At 40.2% G+C, this 24,046-nt stretch overlaps 1 protein-coding gene across 1 annotated transcript in view; it reads right to left on the minus strand.

The window, feature by feature from the left end:
• The window catches only part of SAMD12 (sterile alpha motif domain containing 12), a 411,525-nt gene that overhangs the window by 295,510 nt on the left and 91,969 nt on the right, over positions 1-24,046 (minus strand). The window lies entirely within an intron of this gene.

The raw sequence follows: 24,046 nt of genomic DNA on the forward strand, positions 1-24,046 counted from the left end.
TTTATGCTGACACTGGATAGTTCAGAAAGTATCATTTTAAGCAGAAAATTAAGAACATTTGCTTACCAGCTGACCAAGGGAGAAACTTTGGGGTCATCTTGGAATTCTCCCTCTCCTTCATCCACTTAACCCAGTTAATCACCAAGTGCTAAATGTACTACTTTTCTCTCAAATCGCTAACTCTTTTCCACTCCCACTGATACTACCTTACTTCAGACCCTCATCAGCTCTACCAGCAAAAACCTCTGAACATTTTCTTCTCTCCTCTTTTTGCTGCTGCTCATTTCCCATGACTCTATTAAACAAAGCCCAGGTCCCAGGATGTCAAAAGAAACTCTTCATCATCTGCCTCTCCTGCAAAATAAGAGGCCCCAGAGGTGTCCACATCCTAATCCTCAAAATTTGTGAATGTGTTACCTTCCATGGCAGGCACTTTGTGAGTTAAGTGGAGGGAAGATGATCCTGCATTATCCAGCTGGGTTCCATGTAATAACAGGGGTCCTTTTAAGGAGGAGACAGGAGTATCAGAGTAGAAGAGATCTGAAGGTGTTTTACTGCTGGCTTTGAAGATGGTGGAAGGGGATGTGAGTCGGGGAATACAGGTGCCCTTTAGAAGCTGGAAAGGACAAAGAAATGGAGTCTTCCCTAGAGAAGGAACACAGCCATGAAAGTGCTTTGATTTTTTAGCTCATGAGACTTATTTTGGACTTCTGACCCCCAGAACTGGAAGATAATAAACTTGTGTTGTTTTAAGCCATTATTTGTGGTAATTTGTTGCAGCAGCAATACAAAACTAATCCAATAGTTTCACCTGCCTTCACTTTATAAACACCAGCTGTAGCTATGTGCTAACTGTTCCATGCACGTCCATGAAATCCCATTCCATCTGGATGTTTGGGGTGTAAGGCCCATGAGGGCAGTCCGAGGTGTATGGGTTTTTTTTTTTTTTTTTTGCTTTTGTTTTTAAAAATTTTTATTGGAGTACAGTTGATTTACAATGTTTTGTTAGTTTCAGGTGTACAGCAAAGTGAATCAGTTGTGCATATACATATATCCACTCTTTTTTAGATTCTTTTCCCCTATAGGCCATTACAGAGGATTGAGTAGAGTTCCCTGTGCTCTACAGTAGATCCTTATTAGTTATCTATTTTATATATAGTAGTGTGTATATGTCAATCCTAATCTTCCAGTTTATCCCTCCGCCCCACCCTTACCCCCGGTAACCATAAGTCAAACATATTTGTTGAATGAATCAGTAAAGGACTTCAGGCCTGTACACATGGTATTCCCTTGGTCTTGAATGCCTTTCTCTTATTCACCTGGTTAATTCCTGCTCAATCAAATGTACTGACTCTGTTCTCAGTTTTCCCCCAAGGAATTGGTCGGTCTTTTCTATGTGCTTCTTTAGCACTATTCATCTCTTTATCTCAATTATTTGTGTGCAAGGCTGACTACAAGTTCATGAGGGCAAAAACCAGCCCCTTCCTCTGAGTGTTCAGCACATCTCACACCAAGCAGGTTTAAGAAATGTCTGATGAATGGATGCCTTCCACATACCCTGAATCATGTATGGTGAGAACAGGGGTTACCAGTGCTGCAATGTCCCATCTGTGTCAACATAAGCAAATCACAGAAACTTCCCTAGGCTGTTTATCTGTAGGTTGAGAATATGACAGTACAGACATTATGGAGTTGCTATAAGAATCAAATGAGAAATGTCCAGAAAGCTCATGGCACAAGTGCCTGACAGACAGTAATTGTTGGTTGTCAACATCCTTGTCACTAGCAGAAGATATTAAAGAATGTGAGGTGCGCTTAGGCAATAGTGTATCAAATGGGAAGAGATCCAAATGTGTCAACAGATTGTCATGGGATGTGCCCCCAGTGGACATAGGACGGACCTGGCTTTTGGGCATCAAGCAAGCCACACAGCGCAGGAGTCTCAGAACCCCAAATTCCAAAGCTTTGGCAAGTGTAACATAATGACATTCGTGATTTCTCCTGGTCTAAAAACACAGTTCCAAATATACTGACTCTGTGAAATATTTCTTTTCTTCCAACTTCGGCTGGGTGTAACTTTTACATGATCACTTCAGCTAAGAAACAAATCTGTACATGACGACCAGCTGAAAACAGGTTAATAAATTTGGACACCAACAGGAAAATAATTAATCTTCAAAGACTTGTAGGTATTTCCAACCAGTTATTTACCAGACCCCTTTCTCGCTTTACAATTGTTAAGAGAATGGGACCTGGATCTGGCTGCCTCGTTCAATTCCATGTTACTGATACTTAACTTCTCTGTGAAACAGTTTCCTCATGTGTAAAACAGAGCTAATACTGACCTCTTAGGATTTTAGTAAGAATTGAGTGAGATAATAAATACAAAACATTTAGGGAAATGCCTGACACATTTATGTGCTCATTAAAAGTTAACTATTACCATCATTAATTATTATGTTTTGAAATAATACAATGTGCTATATCAAGGGTATCATATAGGCCATCTGCTTTGGACTTAAGAGACTAGAAAAATGTTTATAAGAATCACAAGCATTTGGGAACATTTATTTCCTCAAAAAAAAAAAAAAAAAAGGTGACTTTTTGAGCCTCAACATACTTAATCGAGAGTTTTAAAGTTTTTAGATATGTAAAAAAATGGCTGAACTGAATGTGAGAAATCTGGTAAGAAATGCTAATGAACTACAAAATGTTAGAGAAGACATCAATTAAAGACCAGAATGAAATTTTCAAAGACAGAAACAGATGGAGACGATGAAAGAAAGGAATGAAGTCAGGAAGCAGGAAGACTGAAACAGAGGACTAATTAAAGAGAAGAAGTGGAAGCAAATAATTAATGCACTGAAATAAGGGGGGGGCGGGCAGGGGCTGCAGGTGAATACAGCGCAGTGAACACGGACACCAACCTCGGGCCCAGCGGCCTCCGATTCCAGCAGAGACAAAGGCTTTGCAGGCCATTTAGCGTTTCAATGACCACCGGTCACGGACACCATCTCTGCTGAAGGACCCTGTTTACACAGCTATATGCTACTCCCTGGAATAGGGGCTCACTAGCATGGTACATTAATGGTGGAGAAGACAGTGTTTTCAATGAAATATTAAAATGTATCATGTGTTACATCACAACACTCCTAAAGGTACATAGGCAGCTGCAGGAATATCACCAAACCAAGCTGGGGGATCCGCTGCTTTGAATTTCTAGTAACATCATAACTTCATCCTTTTTTGCTTCTGCCAAAACCTAGGATGCTAGCTATTTAATGGTAATAAAGACAGCCTACCCAACAATTCCTGGGAAAAGGTTGGTGTTTACACCTGGTATTCCTATGGCTAACGGTGTTTAACATGTAGAGATGATATTGCTAAAACATATCTCGATAGAAAGAACATACCCCAAGGATTTACTTTAAATAGAAGTATGTTTATTCATTCATTCAACAAATATAGACAGGGCTTCAAAGAGGTGTGAGGGATAAGGTAGAAACGGTCGATTTAACTAGGAAAGAGGTAGACACAGCACCTTCCCTCTGAGAGTCAAGTTTATCACCCTGTCAAGTTCCTTTTACACCCCTTCACTCTCCAGTGAATACACACTGGCTCACGTACAAAAGGATTTGATGGAGGCTGTAGCATCAGGATAGGCTAGATTATATGGCAGTGACTCCCAAATCCGAGTGACTTAACAATGAAAGTTTATTTCCTGACCATACTCCAAGTCAAGTACAGCAGCTCAGCTCGTCAGAGCTGCTCAGGAACCCAGGCTGACAGAGGCCTCATCCTGATATGCTTTCCATGATGACCACACAGATGAAGGGACCACCTGGTCTAAAGCTGGTCATTAAACGTCCCAGTCTGAAAGTGGCATCCATCACCTCCACTCAGTCTCCCTGGGCAGAACAACTCAACTGGTAAAAAGCAGAGAGTTCACTCATCCACATGCCTGAAGGAGAGGACGATCAAATGTTGTTACCTAGAACTAGTGATTACCACAGTGGTTTACCATAAGGCATGAGAGGAAATATGGAAATATGGAATGGACAGTTAACTTGATCTATTCCCAGCTCCAAGGCTGACTAGCCCCCAGCCCACAAACTCCCTAAGCCAAAATTAGATGGCAATAATCTCTCTCCTGCCTACCTCGGATGGTGGGTCTACAGCTTCAATGAAGCAGTGGGATATGAAAAACCTCTGAAAGCCTACACATGCTCTAGAAATGTAAAATAGTGTTGAATATGAGTTTCATGTGTCCGAGGAGGACATGGCTGGCCAGTGCTTGAGAAAAACTGATAAACACTGGAGGTTGCCAAGAGATCAGTGTGGATAAAAGCACAAATGACTTACGAGTCTTGGCCACAGACTCCAAGGACAAGAGCTTCAAGAATTTTTCCCTATTGGGTAATGAAAAAAAAAAAAAAAAAAAGGGTGTTGACTTCCTTGACCTCTGAGTCTCCTTCAAACAATCAACAAGGTTGTAGCCAACATCCAGAGAAGACTGTCCTTAACATGGCTCTGTGGTCCCCCCGCTGGTACAACCAAGTACTCTTTTATGCTGTCTCTCACCACACGCCTCCTCTTCACCCACACCAGAATAGATGCTGATCTGGGCCCCAGGACGCCTTTCATGCCTCTGAGTTTTGCTCTATCCTCAAACACCTTCCTCCAGTTTTCCTTCCATATGAATCTTTCTCAAATGTGATAAGAACAATGTCTGGAAAACAGGGATGGCTCCTTTCGGGGAAGTCATTCCTGATTCTTTTAGCTAAAACCAATTACTCTTTCCTTTAGGGTGAGAATTATTTTACCTTGTTTTCATACTTATTTTGTTCTTACTTGGATTAGAGTTATTGATATTCTTGTTTCTCCCCCATTATCACAAAGCACTACGGGATAGAGTGTCTTGTTACTGAGCTCAATGTCTATCACTGCCTAGCATGGTGCTCTGTATCAAACAAATGTGGGATGGAGCACCTCTCTAGCCACTTTTCCTGTCATTTCACGTTCTCCTGTCCTTCTCAAATGGTCCCTGACTGATGAGAATGTGGTACCTTAGAGCCAAGCTAGCATGATCACTTTCCTTGATGTGAACCTTCCCTTTACCATCCTCTCTTCATCCAAACTTTAAAAACCATCAGTTTTCTATCCCATTCTCCAATGTCTTGCTTTCTATAAAACCAGCTGTTCATCACAACTGCCTGGGAAGCTTTCTGAAGTATATGCAGCCACAAGACCTACTAAAGCATCATCTTGTGGCTGTGCCTGGGAATCCATCACTGGCCCTCTGAGTGATGTTTGGGAAGCACCTTTACAGTGTGTCTTCATGGATGATAATGGTGCCTCCCACAGACTACAAGTTTATTAGCCAAGACTTGTGCTGCTTAGCCTAGTGCAGTGCTTCTCAAACTAACATGCATATGAATCACCTGGGGAGTTGTTAAAATGCAGACTCTGACTCAGTAGGTCTGGCATGGGGTCCAAGCTTATGCATTTCTAACAAACCTCCAGGCTGCCTGTGTGGTCTGTAGACCACACTTTTAATCGTTTTGTTAGTTTGCTTATTGGGAGGTTACTTTAAAACAGTATCTTCCAGGGACTCTTATAATAGACAAAAGCAATTTTTTATTAGCTGGAATATTTAAGTTCAAATTTGTAAAATCTCTTATTATAAAGTCAGCCAATTCAAAAGGCCAGCGAGGCTGTTTTGAGGAATGCAAAATTTGAACTCATGGATTATGTAAGACAAATGCATATTAGCATTTGTATTTAGTTTATTTTTGCATGTTCCTGATGAATGCCCTGATTCATAGAGACAAAAATAATCATCATCATTTACAACTATTTAGCAGCTTGAGTTACAATCTTTGTTAGGTGTCAGTGAAACAGAAATGACAGGAAAAGCTTTTCTCTCTAATGTCTGCCTAAAAGTCAGGGCAAGTTAAAGCACTAATGGTGTGGTGTATTCAAATTTGGCATACACTGAAGGGCATATTTTCATTACAGTTTTCAGTGAGTAAAAATGTATGTAAAACTAAACTCAAAGCAAATATCTGTTGAACTCCTCAACCGCCTCTGCAATTTTGAGGAAGACAGCTTAAAAAACCACACCTTGATCCTAATAAGTGGATTTTGTAGGCTTTTTCAGTATTGAGTTATGGCCTCTGCAGAGGATGATTTTGAAAATAGGTTAAGTGCTAAGAATAGCAACACTTAAAGGTCTCTTAAATGAAAAACTGAGAGTAGCACCCTTGTCTGATTCTCTATGGCAGGCCAAGGATGGAGGCCTGGTTTCCACGAAGTTTCAGGCTAAGGATCCCTCCCGCCCCTCACTTCTTTGGTGAAGTTCACGCCAAAACAATACATTTGTCAGAATAAACTACCAATGTGACAAGCACTATAAATAACCACGAAGAGCAGAGAATGCCTGTGTGTGTGCAAGAGATATTAAAAGCATCAAGGTAACAATTTTTTATGTTCAATGGATGGTTCTGCCTCAATATTAAAGAGCTCGGTGGCTTTTAATGATGAAAAAATTATGCAAACATTAAAAAACAATTTTATGTAATTATTTCGAGTTTGCTTTCATTTTACAAACAGCAATTTAAAATAAATCCATTAATGCTGTCAGTGGGGATTTCTCCCAAGTAAAAGGAAATGTATCAGTGTGCTGCCGTTTGGTTTAAAACTAGAAAATAAGCTCTTCTTCCTGTAGTGCATTATAAAAGGAAATTAAGAAACTTAAGGGATTATTTCTGTGGCTGGGACTGGGTTCTTTCATGGAAAGGTATTAGAGTCATCTGTTCATTGGACAAACGTTTATGAAGAGGATAAAGGATCCCTGTGCTCAGGGCTCCCTTCCCACTAGCCAACAGCACCCGTAAGGCTCATCTTGTCAAGACCTCCTTATGACCCTCTAGAAAACTTCCAATAAGGTCAAACTTTATCCTCAAGGTGTGAAGAGTCCATGGAGAGTTGGCTATTTGTTTCAAGATGATGTTGCCTTTCATCATTTGAGGAAGTTCCGGAGACTAGACCATGTTCGAAGGTTAAAACGTTCAGTCAGATATCAAGCGCCACCTGGCGGTGGGAGGGGGAATCACAACGCTGCCGCCATCTCCCTCCACCTCTCATTCTCAAGTCAATCCTCCTCTGCAACCACCACCTCTTTTTCTGCCCCAGGTAAAATTCAATTAAAATAACTGCTTAGAGCAGGACTAAAAGATAAAATCATCACAAAATGGTTGCCTAAGGTGATTTTGAAGAGTCTGAAAGGAGCAGTGACACTAACTTTGCAAGCTGGCCGTACTGGGTGGAGGCAGTAGCCCAAACCTCCTTCTCTAACTTTATTTTCCGTGTGCCTCAAAGCCTAAGTCCTCAAAGACAGTATCTCAGATTAACCATCCCATAGAAATAGCCTGTGTCGCATGATTTTCTTGGCTTACCTCTATCCTCTGCCACCATTAAATCGGCCTTTCCCTAACCCCTCATTCTTTTTCTGTTACCATATTATGAAGTTCGTATTCACCATCCCTTCATCTATATTCTGAGGCCATAGCTGAGTGGGAAGGAAAGGTCATTACTTACAAGGCAGCTCTGCACCAGCCTCTATAACGCACAGCAAAAAAACACAGTCCTGTCTGTGATCTGCCCTTCCTAGACCAGGCATTATAGAGAAGCCCAGAGAGGAGCAACACAGTAATAATGGGTAGATTCTCTTTACTGAATACACACTTAGTACCAAGGCCATCTAATGCTCAAAACAACATTATAAGGCCCACCCATAAATGAAAGGTGACCTGGCTGTTAATCATTTTGTCTATTCTCTCCAAACATACACAGCTGGTGAGACCATATGGTGGGTGTGCCTTTGACTTGCTATTTCTGAAAGGTTTAGGCTGATTTGGGAAAACTCATGGCTTATCAGAGGATGCAGTGGTTTGAATAGTGGCCACCCAAAAGCTATGTCCATGTTCCAAATCCCTGGAACCTGTGAATGTGACCTTACTTGGAAAAAGGATCTTTGTAGATCTAATTAAGTTAAGGATCTTGAGATGATGAGACCATCCTGGATTACCTGGGTGAGCTCCAAATCCAATGACAAGTTCCCTTATAGGAGAAAAGCACAGGGAGATTTGAGAGAGACAGAAATGGAGAAAACACAGACTCACAGAAGATAAGGCAATGTGAAGATGGAGCAGAGAGACATACGAGCAAAGTCAAGGAAGGCTAACAGGTACCAGAAGCTAGAAGAAGGAACAGATTCTTCCCTAGAGCTTTCAGAGGGAGTGCAGCCCTCTGCCTGTTCCTCTAAGATTTAGGACTTCTGGCCTCCAGAAATGTGAGTACATTTGTTGTTTTAAGCTCCCCAAATTGTGGTGATTGGTTATAGTAGGCACAGAACACAAATACAGAAGGTACACATGAGCATCCTCTTTGTGAATGACTAGTTCCAGTTCCAACTCCTGCCCTACCTGGCACTAACTGGGATAGAGTGGCACAGAGATGGAATCTGAGCTTGGGTTTTGGTGAGCAGTAACAGAGGCTGGACCGGTCTCAGGGCCCACTTTACTCTGAAGTTATGCAGAATATTGGTCATTCAATCTCTTCTCCACTCCTATGAACAGAACTCTGATTTTTTTTCAGGGCAGCAATGTGCAAACTGCACTTCCCAGGATCCTTTGCAAGTAGACACATGACTGAGTTCTATTCTCAGAGAGAGAAGTGGAAGTCATTAGGTTGCCCTCCAGGAAAACCATTTTTAAAGGGACGGACTCTTCCGGCAGTCACACCTCCCTCTTGGGTCTTACCCCTCTTCTTATCTGGCATGAAGATATGTCGAGTAGAACTAAAACTATGCAAACCAAAAAGCCTTATGCTAAGGAAGGCAGAAGAGAAAGACAGAAGGAGCCTGTGACATTGAAGATATTACACATCTGTGTGTCAGTCATGTACTGCATACTCTGGACTTTGTAGCATCTGAGAAAAGTCAATCATATACTTGAGCTGCTGTTTAATTGGGTTTTCCGCAACTCATACCCAGATCCTAATATGTCCATCTGTTTAGAAAAACAATTTTCTTTGGGAACTCACTCAGTTACTAGAGCTCCCTACATCAAGATTTGAGGTGAAGTCACAGCCAAAAATGAGGCATTACTTTGCCTCCCATTTTGCAGTTAATGGACTATCTTCCTTGGGCCCCTGTACGGGATCTGAGTATTCCTTTGTGCTTTGGCCATAATATCGTCCATTAGCACTCCAATCTCATTACCATCCCTAAAAAGAACTTTTCACTAAAAGTCAGCTCTCTTACTGCTCTAGTCGCTAATAGAGCTCAGTACCTTTACCCATGGGCACACCTATGGTTTAGGTACAGAACACTGTCGAACAGAACACTGGTCCCTATATTCTAGCCGGATGGACCAGAGGAGGCACCAACATGGGAAAGAAAAAGCTCTGGCTTTGAAAGCTGACACCCTGTCTTTCCTAGAGATTTCCTGAACTCCTAAGTCCTTATTTACTCCTGGTCATATCTACACACTAATCAGTGGCTTTGCTTTGTTATCTTCAGTTTTTTAATATCTTGATTAGTCATGAAACTTAATAACTTACTCATTTTTTTATGGCCCTGAGTACATCAGAGCTTTGAATTCCTACTTTGGCTCTGGTCTCTAGTGAGTAAAACATCCCCTGAACCCCAATTCAGGCAAGACTACAGACCTTCATGGAGAGGCCCATTCCCTCCTGACATTCTCTGGCTTGCTTGCTGTTCTATGTCTTCCATGTATCAGCAAAACTTCCCAATTTCCATGGGGAAAAGGGAAACTGGGATAGATCAATCCTGCCACTATGTCAACGATGTTCACAAGAACTAGAAAAAGCTACACAGTCTCTTAGTCTGGGATTTTTCATACCATAAATGCATGGAAAAAGCACTTGGTAATGACTTAATGCATGAAATTATGTGTACATGATTGTACAACATTGTCGCCAATGTTGGCTGATAGGTGCTAGGGTCATGTTGCTCTGATAGTTCCCCAGGCAGACATTATTTACAAGAAAATCAGTCACAGCCTATTTAGAAAGTGTTAGCCTTTACCTTAGCCAACCAAAAAAAAAGCTTCTAATATTCGATGACTACATAGGTGTGGTGGAAAATGTGACCAGCAGGATAATACGGAAGTCCAGAGCTGTTCAGGATGCTTCAGCCATTGGCTGTTGCTACTTATCATCTGCCACCAAGAAGCGGTACGGGCATGGTGCTCTCAGTTGGGTGTAGGTATGGTGGTTACAAATGAGCTGGCCATGCACTCCTCCAAATGTTCAGAATGAGAATCCATTTTCTGTGGCTTAGAGACCCAACTTTTGAACACAAAGCATAAACAGTCTAGCTACAACCTACTTCATTTTCCCCAGTCTTCACTTACACTGGCGGCATTTCACAAATTCTATGATACAATCACGCTGACCACCTCATTGGTACCTTGTACTTTCCCACCTTTCCAGATCTACTTGTGTAATTCCCCCCCCCCCCCCGCCCCCGCCCCAGAAAGGCTTCCCTACCTATTCTAATGGTATTCCTTTTATTCAAGGCTTAGGTCAAGTGACACGTTCTCCTCTCAGTCTTCTAGGTTAGAGGTGATCTTTCCCTCTTCTGAACTCTACCTTGTATTAAATTATAACCACATAAATACATGTCCCATCTTAACTACTAGATGGTAAACTCCTTAAAGGTGTATGTAAAACACAGACAGCTTCTACCGAAAAGCACATATTATTTTGATGCCAAGCATGGTATGATCATCATCTCATTTACTCCCTATTATTCCTAATCTGTAGACGAAAAAACTGAGGCTTTGAAAGGCTAGGTGATTTGCTCAAGGTCCCAGAGCTAATTAGGATTTGAACTACAATACCAACAGTAAGAGTTAATTATACACTAGCTGTTATATTGGCATATAGACTTAGACCCCAAAAGAAGTGGAAAATCAACCTAAACTTCTAATTTATGAGAGAAGTACTCTCTAAGGCCAGATCTTACTTTCTCTCAAAAGGAAGGTGAAGCCTGCTCGGTTAAACTAACGTCCTGATTATACCATCTTCTTCCTTTTTTAAGAATTAATGAATGAAAGACTTAAGCAGCCTTCTCCCAAAGGTGAGATTTTTTTTTTTTTTGGCCATCTATAAAGTCCCCATTTTCACAATTAATAATAAACTTTGACTTGTTAATGACGTTTCAGTTTATCTAATATTTCTACGTGCCTAAAAAGATAAAAGAAGGAAGATATCTTCATGTCATCATGTATTTTTGCTTCAATATGACTTGTTAATGACGTTTCAGTTTATCTAATATTGCTACGTGCCTAAAAAGATAAAAGAAGGAAGATATCTTCATGTCATCATGTATTTTTGCTTCCAAATGACTTGTACCATCATCACTTATTCATATTTGTTTTTCTTGTTTTGGGTAGGAATTGCTTATTTGCATTACTGTTAAATATGGGGCACTTTTGGGCACACAGCAAGTGCTGAAACAATACATACTATTTTCAACTAAATTCCTGGGAGCAATCAACAAGGTAGGCAGAGCATGACTGAGGTGGAGATATGAATGAAAGGGATAAATGCATTTTCTCCAAACTCATTTGATTCTTCAACTTTGAACATAGTTCCAGGCCCAGGCAACATTAAAAATGGAACTCTAATGGTACAACATGATTGAAAGTCTGGTATCATACCATAGTGATGGATCAAATTTCTTATGAAATCTGCTCTGTAGTAACATTTCATATCCTTAATAAAGTGCTGGTCTAAATATTGACAGTAAGTTGCCACTTGGGAAGCAAGTGGATGATAAAAAATATACCAAGAATATTAGCCATCTTCCCTTAAGGTTCAATCGTTGTCTGATAAGAGAAAAGCATTACTTTCTTGGGTGATTCTGAACTGATCTTCAACGAAGGTGCGAAAAGATCACAAATCTAGTGAAATGTGCATCTGTATGTGTTTGTATTTTATAAATGCCAAATAATTGCTTAAAACTTTAAAAGTTCTTGTGTGAATGGATTTGGCCAACTATCCAAAGTTTAATAATATTTAATCCACAGGGACTGACTCACAGCCAAAACAGTCATCTTGTCTATCATGATTAAACCCACAGGCTAGACCAGGTAGTGGCTGGGATAACAGGGGGAGTGGGCCTGATAGGCTGGCACCTGAACTTCAGCAAAATAGCTTGAGGGTTTCAGAAATCACTTCCCAAGGAACAGAAATTGTATTGTGTCTTCATGAAACTAGCTTTGACCCTTGGAGGGCAAGAATGAATACATCTATACATGGTCTGTTTTTGAAATGGTTCTATTTCCAAAATGTAGAAATATATGATTTGGTAAAAATCCTAAGCATAACTGCCCCAAAACTCAAAATTGAACATTATACACACACACACACCCCTTCTGACACTATTTCTATCAATAAAGTCCAGATTATGTTTATTATTTTTAACTAAAATGTAACATCATGAATAGCTTTAAATTAATTTACATGTAATTTAAATACTTAGATTCTCTGACTTCTGCCCCTAACATATGTCTTAAATATCCAACAGTGACTACTGTCTTAGATTTTAAATCTTGATGGAAAGGTGATGTTTATATAATAATGCATTATTGTACCCTTAAGTAACATTCTATATAGTTAATGCATAACAAATTATTTCCATATAATATTAAGGGTGAGAGTTATCTGTGCAAGCAGAAGTAGTTACACATATACACACACACACAATATACAGCTGACCCTTGGACAACATGACTTTGAACTGTGCAGGTCTACTTATATGTGGATATTTTTCAAGAGTAAATAGAGTAAATACTACACTACTATACAGTTGGTTGAATCCGTGGACATGGAAGACTATATGTTATAGGCAGGTCAACCCACAAGTTCAAGGATCAACCATACACGATTTTTTCCTTTTCATACCCCCTCATTTTAGTGGGAGAGCCACTCTCCTACACATGTGTGGGGCTACCACTTTACAATCAATAATCTTTTATAACAGTGGTTCTCAATTTTTACTTTACATAAGAATCTCCCGGGAGGCTTGGTAATCAACACTCTTCCCACCAAAAATATTCTGCCCCAAGAAGGCTTAGGGTGAGGCCCAGGAACCTTCACTGATAAGCATGTCATGCGACTCTGGTCCAGATCACACTCTAACAAGGAGGTATTTCACTCAATTGTTTAGTATCACAATCATTTTTTAAAACGAGAAGGGCGCCTATACATATTTCTGGAGGTTTACTTTTATAAAATTCCATTACTGCCTGTGAAGTATATATAAAACCCAATCTTGAACTTTGAGGAAAAGATTCCTCAAGACAATTCCAGTAAGAGTCATTCCTATGACAAAGTGAAAGCACCCCTTCCGCCCATTATGCAGATTTGGTCACAGTCAGCAGATGAGGGGGCATCATATGTTGGAGAGTGGCACCTACTGGTCAACTTTAGATATTACAGTCTAGCTCTATGAGGCATTAAATGCCCAAAACCTCTCTAACCACTCCAAAAACAAGCAAGCAAGCAAACAAACAAAAAACCCAAAAACAAAACAAGAAACAAACAAAAAAAAACCCCAAAAGCAGAAGCTGGGGCAGGGGAGCATTATTTCTTCATTTAACAATTCTTCATAGAGTTCCTATCAAAAGCTTGGGTCAACAGTTAAAAATGCTAATAACTCAAAATATTCAGTAGATAGAACGCATTTCCTCCAAGCAAAGACAGTATGAATGTGGTTACTTTTCCATGGATTTTAAAACTATGAAAGCTTGAAATTCCTCTTGAAATTCAAGTTAAAAGGTATTAACAACACCATTGTCATTTAAAAAATAAACTGACTGTGACAGCCTGCGATATTATATTTTTCTTCACAAAGAACCTACTGGAATTCAAATATTATCATTGACAACTCATCTAGAACGGCAGAAGGAAATTGAACTGTTAACGAAAGGGATGTTTTAGTGCAACAGTTTCACCAAATTAGAAAAGAATAAACAAATAAATACAAAAACTCAAAAGCTGCAGAGATAAATTTAATTTGGTTACTTCCCTGGAAAGCACTCAGAGTGATGGGAATAGGAAGGGGAAAAAAAAGATCGATTTTTATTTAGAGGAACTGACAGCAACTGAAATTGAAATGTTCATATGAAAGAGAAAACCATTAAAAACTGTAGGTGATTTGACAATTCCACCTTTTCCCCCCACAGTTTACGGTGTTATTTTAAGCAACATAATATGAAGTGTCTAACAGGTCAACTGACAAATTTAGAAATCTCTCAATGGTAAAATTCAAAAAAAGTGCTTGAATACACGTTTCATGGATTGGAAAATCTGGGTAGATTTGATAATGCAAACTTCAGAGCAATGTTTGCTGAATCTCTGCTGTGTCAATTATCATGGCGGGGCCCTAGCAACTCTATAGTTCTGGTTGAGGAAGTACTTTCTTTCTTAAAGCCCTACATTCCAGCTTTGATAGCAAGCTCTAAAGTAAAGGGAAAAAAGACAATTCAAAATATTTCTCAACACAATGCAACACAAAATTCACAACAGAATAAAAGTCTCCACTGGGCTTTACAACCTCACGAAGGTCAGTAGGAAATTAAATAGACACAATTTGGTTGTAGTTAAATCATTTACTATTGTGATGTCTTCAAACGTATCCATTTATTTTGTAAAAGCACACAACAGGGGCAAATCCACATCTGCACTGAGCAAAGCTTTTGTTTCTACAAACACTTGTTGCCACTTGTAGGACGGACATACAGATCAAACTTGCCCTTTCTACTTATCAATGATATCTGAGCCTCCAATTCTAAGTGAATAAGTAAATGAGTAAATAAATCAGTAGCTAAACCTTTCTAAGAGAATAGAGCATTGCAGTGGACTTTTTTTTGCCTTCCAACTCTGCATCCATTCCCCTTCATCTGGAAATAGATCTATATTTTCCCTGGAGACACCTCTCTAACACTTCCAGGTCCACATTTCAATTGGACAAGTGAATACAATCAGAGTGGTTCCTTAACTCGGAAGACGTCAGCAAGAACTTCGAGGAAAGAGACATTTGTCAACTGGGCATGACCTGGGGATTGCCACATACAGAGAGATTGCTGTAGAGACAAAACAGACAAAAGAGACCTAAAAGATGAGATTCATGACACTGTGAGCCCTGTCTCTGCCAGGCCTGAACTATAATCTTTTCCTTCTGTGTTGTGAGCCCATAAATATTTACCCCATCATTTGACTGACTAATTGCATATGATAGTTTAAGGTACTTTTCTATCACTTATAACTGAACAAATCCCAGAGAATGCAAACATATCAGATTGCATTGAAACAGGGCCACATCAGATACTCAATAAACAATATTTTTATAAGACTATAATAAAGGGAGATAAAACCACCAGTCGGTTGGCAGAAACACTGAGTTTTTCAGTTCAGTGCTGAAATACTCAGCATGGCATTGAGTTCCTTATGATCTAGTCCCAGTCATTTTTTCCAATGAAATGACCCAGAACATTGTTCCCAGCTTCCTAAGATCCATCTATACTGATCTACTAGCCATATCTAAACATACCCTACCCTTTCATGCCTCTTTGATACTGCATATGTCATTCTCTTGTTTTGGAATGTATCCCCATAACCTCTTCTCCACTGCTCAGGTTACAGACTATCCTTAATATTACTGAGCACTTGTATCATTATTTTTCTTGCAGTTATACTGTAAACGTGCATCTCCTTCACGAGACTTTGAACCCCTTGAAGGCAGGAACAAGCTTTATTTCCCTGCCTTGTCAACTGTCTGCCTTGTAATAAATACTAAATAGTATTCATGTAGTTCAGACATGCACTAGTCATTTGATTTTTTTTCTCTTGCAAAACCAGGGCCCATGAAAATTTTAAAATCTGCCAGTCCCAAATGCAGCTAGCCCAAGGAGAAGGAAATTTAAATATTTTACAAAGTATATAAATAATAAGGTAAAGACAAACAGAATTGAAAAATCTTAAAGGAAAAGGACTTTGAGTACATCTATTAAGAAATATTAAAAGTCCGAGGATGGGGCTTCCCTGGTGGCGCAGTGGTTGAGAGTCTGCCTGCCAATGCAGGGGACACGGGTTCGAGCCCTGGTCTGGGAAGATCCCACATGCCGTGGAGCGGCTGGGCCCGTGAGCCCCAATTACTGAGCTCGCGCGTCTGGAGCCTGTGCTCCGCAACAAGAGAGGCCGCGATAGTGAGAGGCCAGCGCACCGCGATGAAGAGTGGTCCCCGCTTGCCACAACTGGAGAAAGCCCTCGCACAGAAACGAAGACACAACACAGCCATAAATAAATAAATAAATAAAATTAAAAAAAAAAAAAAATGTATAAATTGGGATTCTGTACATTAAAATATTAAAAAAAAAAAAAAAAAAAGTCCGAGGATGTAGGAAAGGCTGGGTTTATAAATGGCCAACAGAGCTCACAGGGTACATGTGAAGCTGTAAAAGTATATCTACCCTGTTAAAGGGGACACTTCAAAAAACAGCCCCCACCACCGATACAGAAACCACAAAATACATATATATTCCTATGTATGTATTACAATAAAGACCAGGTCAAACCCAGCAGAGTCAGCTACAGGAAGTATAGAACTTGCTCCAGAGAGAAAAGAAGAAAATGCCTGTAAGGCAAATAACTCAGGTACAGAGAGTTGGGGGTTGCCGAACTTCAAATTTGTAGGCTCTCCGCTACAGTGTGTCTGAAGCCAGCCAGCTTCTGAAAGTCACATGGCATGTAAAGCTAGTTTTTTTTTAAGCCCCATATTACTTTCTAATTTTTGACCACGGAGGGCCCTAAAATGAGCCATGGGACCACAGTAGGAATTTTAAACACGTGTACAGTGCTGTACGTTTACCAAGCGCTTTTGCATTATCCATTTTCTCAATACCTCCTCAGAGCAAATGTGGACAAAGGTATTATGATGCCCATTTTCAGACCAACTTTACCACAGGCTCTGGACAAGGCAGAAGGGAGTCCCATGTGTCATTCATTTCCTCACTGCCATTCATGCACAGCAAATGTTTATTGAGTACCATCTATGAGCCAGTCATTCTCACTCCATCCCTCTCTTCAAGGCTTTAGGGTGAGGAAGGTTAACAAATTGTCAAAGATGTCTTCATACTCCTTCTGTCTATAACATATTTAAAATGGATCACAAACTGCAGGCTGACCATCTGAATCAGTGTCCTCTTTCTGCATATGAAATACTGACTTAGTCAATTTAAGGTAATTAACTATAGACAACTGTGTGTTATGAGAACCTCTGGTAACCACCATTCTACCGTTACTATGAGTTTGACTTTTTAAAGAAAATTCCATATGTAAGATCGTGTGATATTTATCTTTCTGTGATTGGTTTATTTCACTTAGCATAATGTCCTCCAGGTCCATTCATGTTATTTCATACGACGGGATTTCCTTCTTTTTTAAGATTGAATCATATTCCACTTTATGTATATTTTACCACTGACTTCTCCAACCTTTTCTTATCTCTATCATATAGTTATTGGTTCTTGCCCCTTATCTTATAGGGATTACTTATACACTTTATACCCTAGTATTATGTATTGCTTTAAACACCACTTTACAATTGCTTTTGAGTTATTTCATTTACATTGGTTTTGGCTGTGGCGATGACATCTCAATTTTGTAAAAATGTTTTGGACAAAAGTTTTACGTTGTTTATAACATGCTGCTGACATGAAACATGCATAGTTTGCTCAGTGCAGGGAATCCTAGGAGTTCTGGGAATATAGAAAGCTGTCCTTGGTACAGAGGAAAGCTTAGCTCTTAAGAGCCCAAAGGTTTCCATTTCTCCTTCCTTGGACCATAAACGTTCTGGTTCAAAGTATCTTTTCATGTTGACTCATTTTTCCTTAAATCTTATCTGTGGCTCTTTGCTATTGTTGACATTTTTATTTGCTTCAGACAAACTGTTGGTATTTTAACAGGATTTGAGGAGAGGCTATAGGATTTTACAAGTTCCATATTCCAAGACAGTTTCCAGAAAATCTAGAGCCTTCTTAGGCTGACTCTTATTTTCTTTATATGGGTGAATATCCCTCTCCACATATTATCAGTGGGGAAGAAAACAGTGTCATTTCTGAATGGTTCCTGGCTCAAAGGGGGTACTGGACACACTAGTCACCCAAAGGAACAAAGGAGCTGGGAAGCAAAGGGCAAGACTGTCTGAAGTAAGTCCAAACACGTATAAACCAAAACCACTTCAGGTGCACAGACAGATGCCATTACACAGTGGTCTGGAGTCAGGTTCAAGGGCCAATCACAGGTCTAGCACTTACCTGATTGACTGGGAAAATTACTTAACTGCTCTACATCTTAATTTCCTCATTTGTAAAACGGGGATGATAACAGTACCATCCCCTTAGGGCTATAGGATTAAAGGTTATGATGTAATGTCTAACAATAATTCTTGGTACATAGTAAGTGATTGAGAAACATTTACAACAACAAATGGAAGGGAAGTATATCACACCCGTAAGGGCATCCTATAGAAATTCCAGATGATGCATCATCCAGGTGCTTACAGAGCACAGGATTATTAACAAACCACCAGGGACCATCGTGTCTGCTGGGTGCCTGCCCAACAGGATATGACGTGTCATATAAAGTATCAGAATCAATCAGACACATACATTAGGTGGTTTCCAAAGGCAATACGGCTTAGACATTTGAGACTGTTATAAAATCAACCAGAATTTATTGGTAATGTCTTAGCTTTTGAATGGCTAAGTTTGTAAGAATTATTTTAGTTGCAACTCAATCGAATTTAAATTAGCTTATGTCTACCTATTCATCCTTGAAATGGGTCATAGGAGGGAGGTGATTAACACACACAAAACTGGGAAATATTATTTTCATTCATGATTGAATCTGGGGTAGTAAACAATGCTCTTCAGGTTCAGTTTCTCTTCTCCTTTCCAACAGGCAAAGATGGTGGTCAACAGCAGCCCCAGACTGACTTCCTACCAGCTTAGCAACCCCAAGGAAAAGGAGGCCATTGTCTCCAATAGCTTTGGCAAAAAAGTCTTACATGGGTTTCCAATTGACCTAGTTTGGATCACATGCCCACATCTGAACTAATCATTGTGGCCAAAGAGATGCGGAACTACCAGGCATAAGTCATATGCCTACCACCATGGGTGGGGCACAGTTGGGTCCACCAAACCAAATGGAACAGGTTCCCTATAGGATTGAAGGCCTGTCTTACTACAGAGAGATAAGCCTTTCAATGGGAAATACAGTCTTGTTAGCTCTGGGGCCAATACTTGTATCTTGATAAAGTAAAAATAGCCTCTTTTACCCCATTCCTCCTTCCAATATGTTCCCTATGCCTGAAAGGTTACAGAATGACAAAACTTACTTAGCACTGTGTTTCAAGCATTTAGCACACTGCTCACCTGACATTCCCTAAGTTATGAATAAACTTGTGCTAAACTGCGGGTAAAGGGAGATCACTCAGTGACACAACAGCATGTCACCCTTCTCAGCCCTTACTAGAGCGCACATACAGAACATTCCTTGGAATGATGTTTTTTGTAACCCACTGCACCACCATCATTCGGAGCACCTCTGGCCTCTTGAAGAAAGGCTTCCGGATGTGTGCCCCGAGCATCAGAAGCTCCACAGGGCTTCTGAGGTGGGACACATGTTCCCGGAATGCACGGCTCTGTCTTTTCAGCTCAGTATCTCCAATGTCAGGCACAAGGGCCTGGTGCACAGCGTGTGTTCAATAAATGTTTGTGAAAGAAACAGGTGGGCTCTTAAAGAAAGGAAATGTGGAAACTGAAGGGTTATGATGGTGGCTCCTGACAATAGAGCTAGATTTGAAAGGCAGGAGAGCTGGGAATGCATTAAACAGTCAGCAGAGGGGGACAACAGTCAATGTTCTGGGACTGAGGTCCAGCCTGTTTATACCAACAGACAAGCAAGCCCATCATGTGGGAATGAAAGAAATCCAACTTCAGGATGGCACTGCTCTGTTCCCTCAGACTCTCAGTGGCTAAACATCTTTCCAGAGGTTTCCAGGGGTTCTCCACACCCTTAGGTTAACCTCTCCACCCCCTACTAACCTCCCCACCCCCTAGGAAACTCCTCCAGCACCACTCTGCACATAATATGATCTACCACTTACTGAGCACCTACTGTATGCCAGGCATTTTGCCAGGCACTAGACATCTTTAGATATATTAGTTATTAATAAAGAAGAGTCAAAATAGCTAAAGCTTTAAGAATGAGCTTAACTGATATCAGAATTTCAAAGCAAGTCTGGCTGACATTCTTATATTCTTTCCCCTGCACAAAAATCTGAAGTCCTCTGGGACTGTTTTCCTAATCAATGTAGTACAATATACTTATGTCCATTCTAAAGTACATGGAGCACAGTTTTATTCTTTTTGATAATCTATAGAGGTGCAGTGGCTATACCTTTGCTTTCAAGTGTCATACACTATTTGATGATTGTGTGTGAGCTAAGGGATCCTGATGCAAATTGGGTATGCATCCCTATAATTACACGGTTCTGCCTAAAGATGGTCTGCTTTATGGTATGACCTTAATGAACATGCTGCAGTTATAAAAAGGAGAAAGAGGTCCACAGATTGTCTAAAGCTGTGTACTTTTAAAATTAGGACTTGCATTCACTGGTCACAACTGAATAAAGTGACTTAACTTGTAGTCTGTGTATTCTAAATAATTTGACCAATAAAGTCACAGCAACATCATTTGTGCTCAAGCTATCAGTACATTTAAGTTCACCGCATTGAAAACGATGTAATAATTATGTTGGTACTTCTATGAGTTATCATTGCCTCTTGTAAGATAACTGATAATCTCAGGTAATTGTCAGCAATATGAAAAAGCTTTTCTTTGGTCCCACACGAGATAGTCCTCTAGGAAGGCATTAGAGAGCTGAGAGGGGAGTTGAGGAAGGGGAAGGTGAGCATTCCTAGCATGATTTGCTTCGTTTAGTCTCTAAAATAAATACATTGCTAGAATCTAATGACTTAATTACCTCATATGACAACCATATGCTAAAACACAGCACCAGCTTTCAGTAAAGAAAAAGTATATATAAAAATTCCTTTTCATCTTCAAATTCCTGACTTTTCAGAAAATGTAGTCAATTTAAATCACTTGGAAGCCTACCTGAACGTTTTTACATCTGAAATATCTGAACTGGCAGGCGTGGCGAGAGATCACACTGCAAAGGTGTGAGATACTTCAAAACATGGCCATCACTACTGTCAAGGAAAGAAAAAGCGCCCTAACACATGCAAGCCAATTTTTCACCATACTGTTAGGATGAGGATAGAGGAAGTAAAAAAAAAAAAAAAAAAAGAAAAAAAGGATCATTTTAAACTATAAATGCCCAGTGGGATCTATATACTGACACATTTAGTCCGGGGAACTTACATGAATTACCTGTTCTGAAAACATAGAACCTATTTGTGAAGATTCAGGCTCTTGATGGTAAAATGTTAAGAGAGAAAGGACTAGATATGCAGGAAAAGTAATCAGGAAGCCAGGTGGCTTATGTTTCTCTTCTGGAAGACTCATCAATAAGATGTCTGAAGACAATCACTTACATTTTTGCTTTAACCAGATACCAAAAGGTCAGAGTGGCTCAATTTACTGTTTCTCAGACAAAATTTTTTTCATTGATTTAGAAAGGAGAAGAGCAAAAAGATAGTAAAACTCCAATCAGCCTGAGAGAAAGGTTAAAGCCATTCCTTTTTATATCCATTCTGGGTAGTGATCCATAAAAAACAATTAGGACAAGGGTAAACCTATTAGGTAGCACAGATTCACCATTGGTCTCGTCAATCCGTATTTGCTCAGGCACTAAAGATTTGTTGGACTCCGTGTACACGTACACGTAAAATGTATATTAAGTGTATACGTATAAATTTCTCTTCCTTCACGTCCTCTAGTCTGCGTCTATGGGAATGTCTGCCTGATTCCTCCCTTTTTGTCTAAACCAGCATCATTGTGCATGCTGATCTAAAAATTGTAGTTTTCCCCCCTCTCCATTTTATTTGTTGCATTGTCCAATTTTTCACACGTTTCTGAACATCCACCATGCAGCTGTTATCTCTACCCAGCACTCACTGTCTGTCACATTTCCCTTGATCCTCCCTTTGAGCTAAGCTCCTTTAACACCGGCTGCCAGGTCTACTTCCTTCATCCTTGTGCTGAGCAGAGGTGGCAGAGCACAGGGTCCCTAACTCTCAGAGGCTGGTTATGTCAGGCAAAGGATTTTGTATTAGAGACCTGTCAGAGCTGGCCTGAAGGAAGGTGCATTTGAAATCATTTCTCTTATTGAGAGATAAGTGTTCACTGTCATTTATTCTTCCATTCTCGCTTTTACCTTTCACTCGACTTCCATATTTATCCTCCAGCCGCCTGCATATTTGACAATGTTATTGCTGATAGTGTTATACAACCAGATACGCACACGTATGGCTGGAGCGACTGATGCATGACCTTCAACACTTTCTATGCTTTATACCCACATCTGGGCTCCATCCAACTGATGATCTCTATCCAGGGCCCTTATTTTCCTTAATGGTACTAAAAATGCTAAGTGATAAAGCCAAGAATTTATTAAGCTTCTTGGGCTTCCCTGTTGGCACAGTGGTTAAGAATCCACCTGCCAACACAGGGGACACGGGTTCGATCCCTGGCCTGGGAAGATCCCACATGCCGCAGAGCAACTAAGCCCATGCGCCGCAACAAGAGAAGCCACCGCAATGAGAAGCCCGCACACCGCAACAAAGAGTAGCCCCCGCTCGCCGCAACTAGAGAAAACCTGCGCGCGGCAACGAAGACCCAGCGCAGCCATAAATAAATAAGTAAGTAAATAAGTAAGTGAATAAAAATTAGCGGTTTAAAAAAAAAAAGAATTTAAGCTTCTTTCTTCTCAGGTAATTACATTCATATCCTTGTCACTGTCTACTTTTGTTGGCATTCAGCCAGACCCAGAAGCTATAGAGCAAACGAAGAGAAGCTGCCCCCTTCGCTGTGTGCATGGGGGCAGGGGGACGGAGTGGGGGGTACTTTTGCCTAGTTTTTCAAACTCACTTTGGATTATGCAATAGGGAATCTTACAGTGACTGACAGTACATTATTTGTCAACGGAAAAGCATCATTCCAGTGAAGTACTGGTTACCTAACAAGGTCTATAACCTATATGGTAACCAACCTAGCACAATTTGCCCAGTATTCCCCGAATTATGAACTCTCGGGGTGAGAACTGTGTCCTCCCCTACGTCTGGAGCGTTTACGGTGTCCAGCACTGTGGTGGCCACTCCGTAAACGATTAATTGTCTGAGTAAAAGAGGGAGGGGGAAGAGAAGAACTAGGGAGGACCCAGGCTCATCACCCAAATATTTCAGTTTCCATTTTAGCGGCCACTCCTCACAGCTTGGTGGGCAGAGGGAGTTTTTCAGCAGTCTTATGGGAGACTTAAGCATCTCAATGTTAAGTTTTCAGTAACTTAAAAACTCATGCCTCAAACTAAATTACCACACCAGAAGACTGATATCAAGTTCAGCACTAAATAATCATCTTCCGTCAGCAAACATGAGCTTTAATGGTTTCCGTCAAAGAGGAGGAGAAAGGAATCATTTCAAGAGACACTTTTCCACAAAATTGTTGTGAACGTTTCATCTATTTGTGACAACTGCAGGAATTTCATATCCAGTTTAATTGTAAGCCTTGTCAGCAGGGCTTTCCTGATTTGTTTTATTGAGAAACAAATTCGTTTCACCAGATATGAAACGAATCTGAACAAAATCAACACAGCTTAACGGAATAAATAATTTTTAAGGTTCTTAATTCATGTAAAGGCTTTTTTTTTTTTTTTAAAGTATTTGTTTTTATTTATTTATTTATGGCTGTGTTGGGTCTTCGTTTC

Source organism: Eschrichtius robustus, chromosome 17, assembly GCF_028021215.1.
Source record: "Eschrichtius robustus isolate mEscRob2 chromosome 17, mEscRob2.pri, whole genome shotgun sequence".
Taxonomy (NCBI): domain Eukaryota; kingdom Metazoa; phylum Chordata; class Mammalia; order Artiodactyla; family Eschrichtiidae; genus Eschrichtius; species Eschrichtius robustus.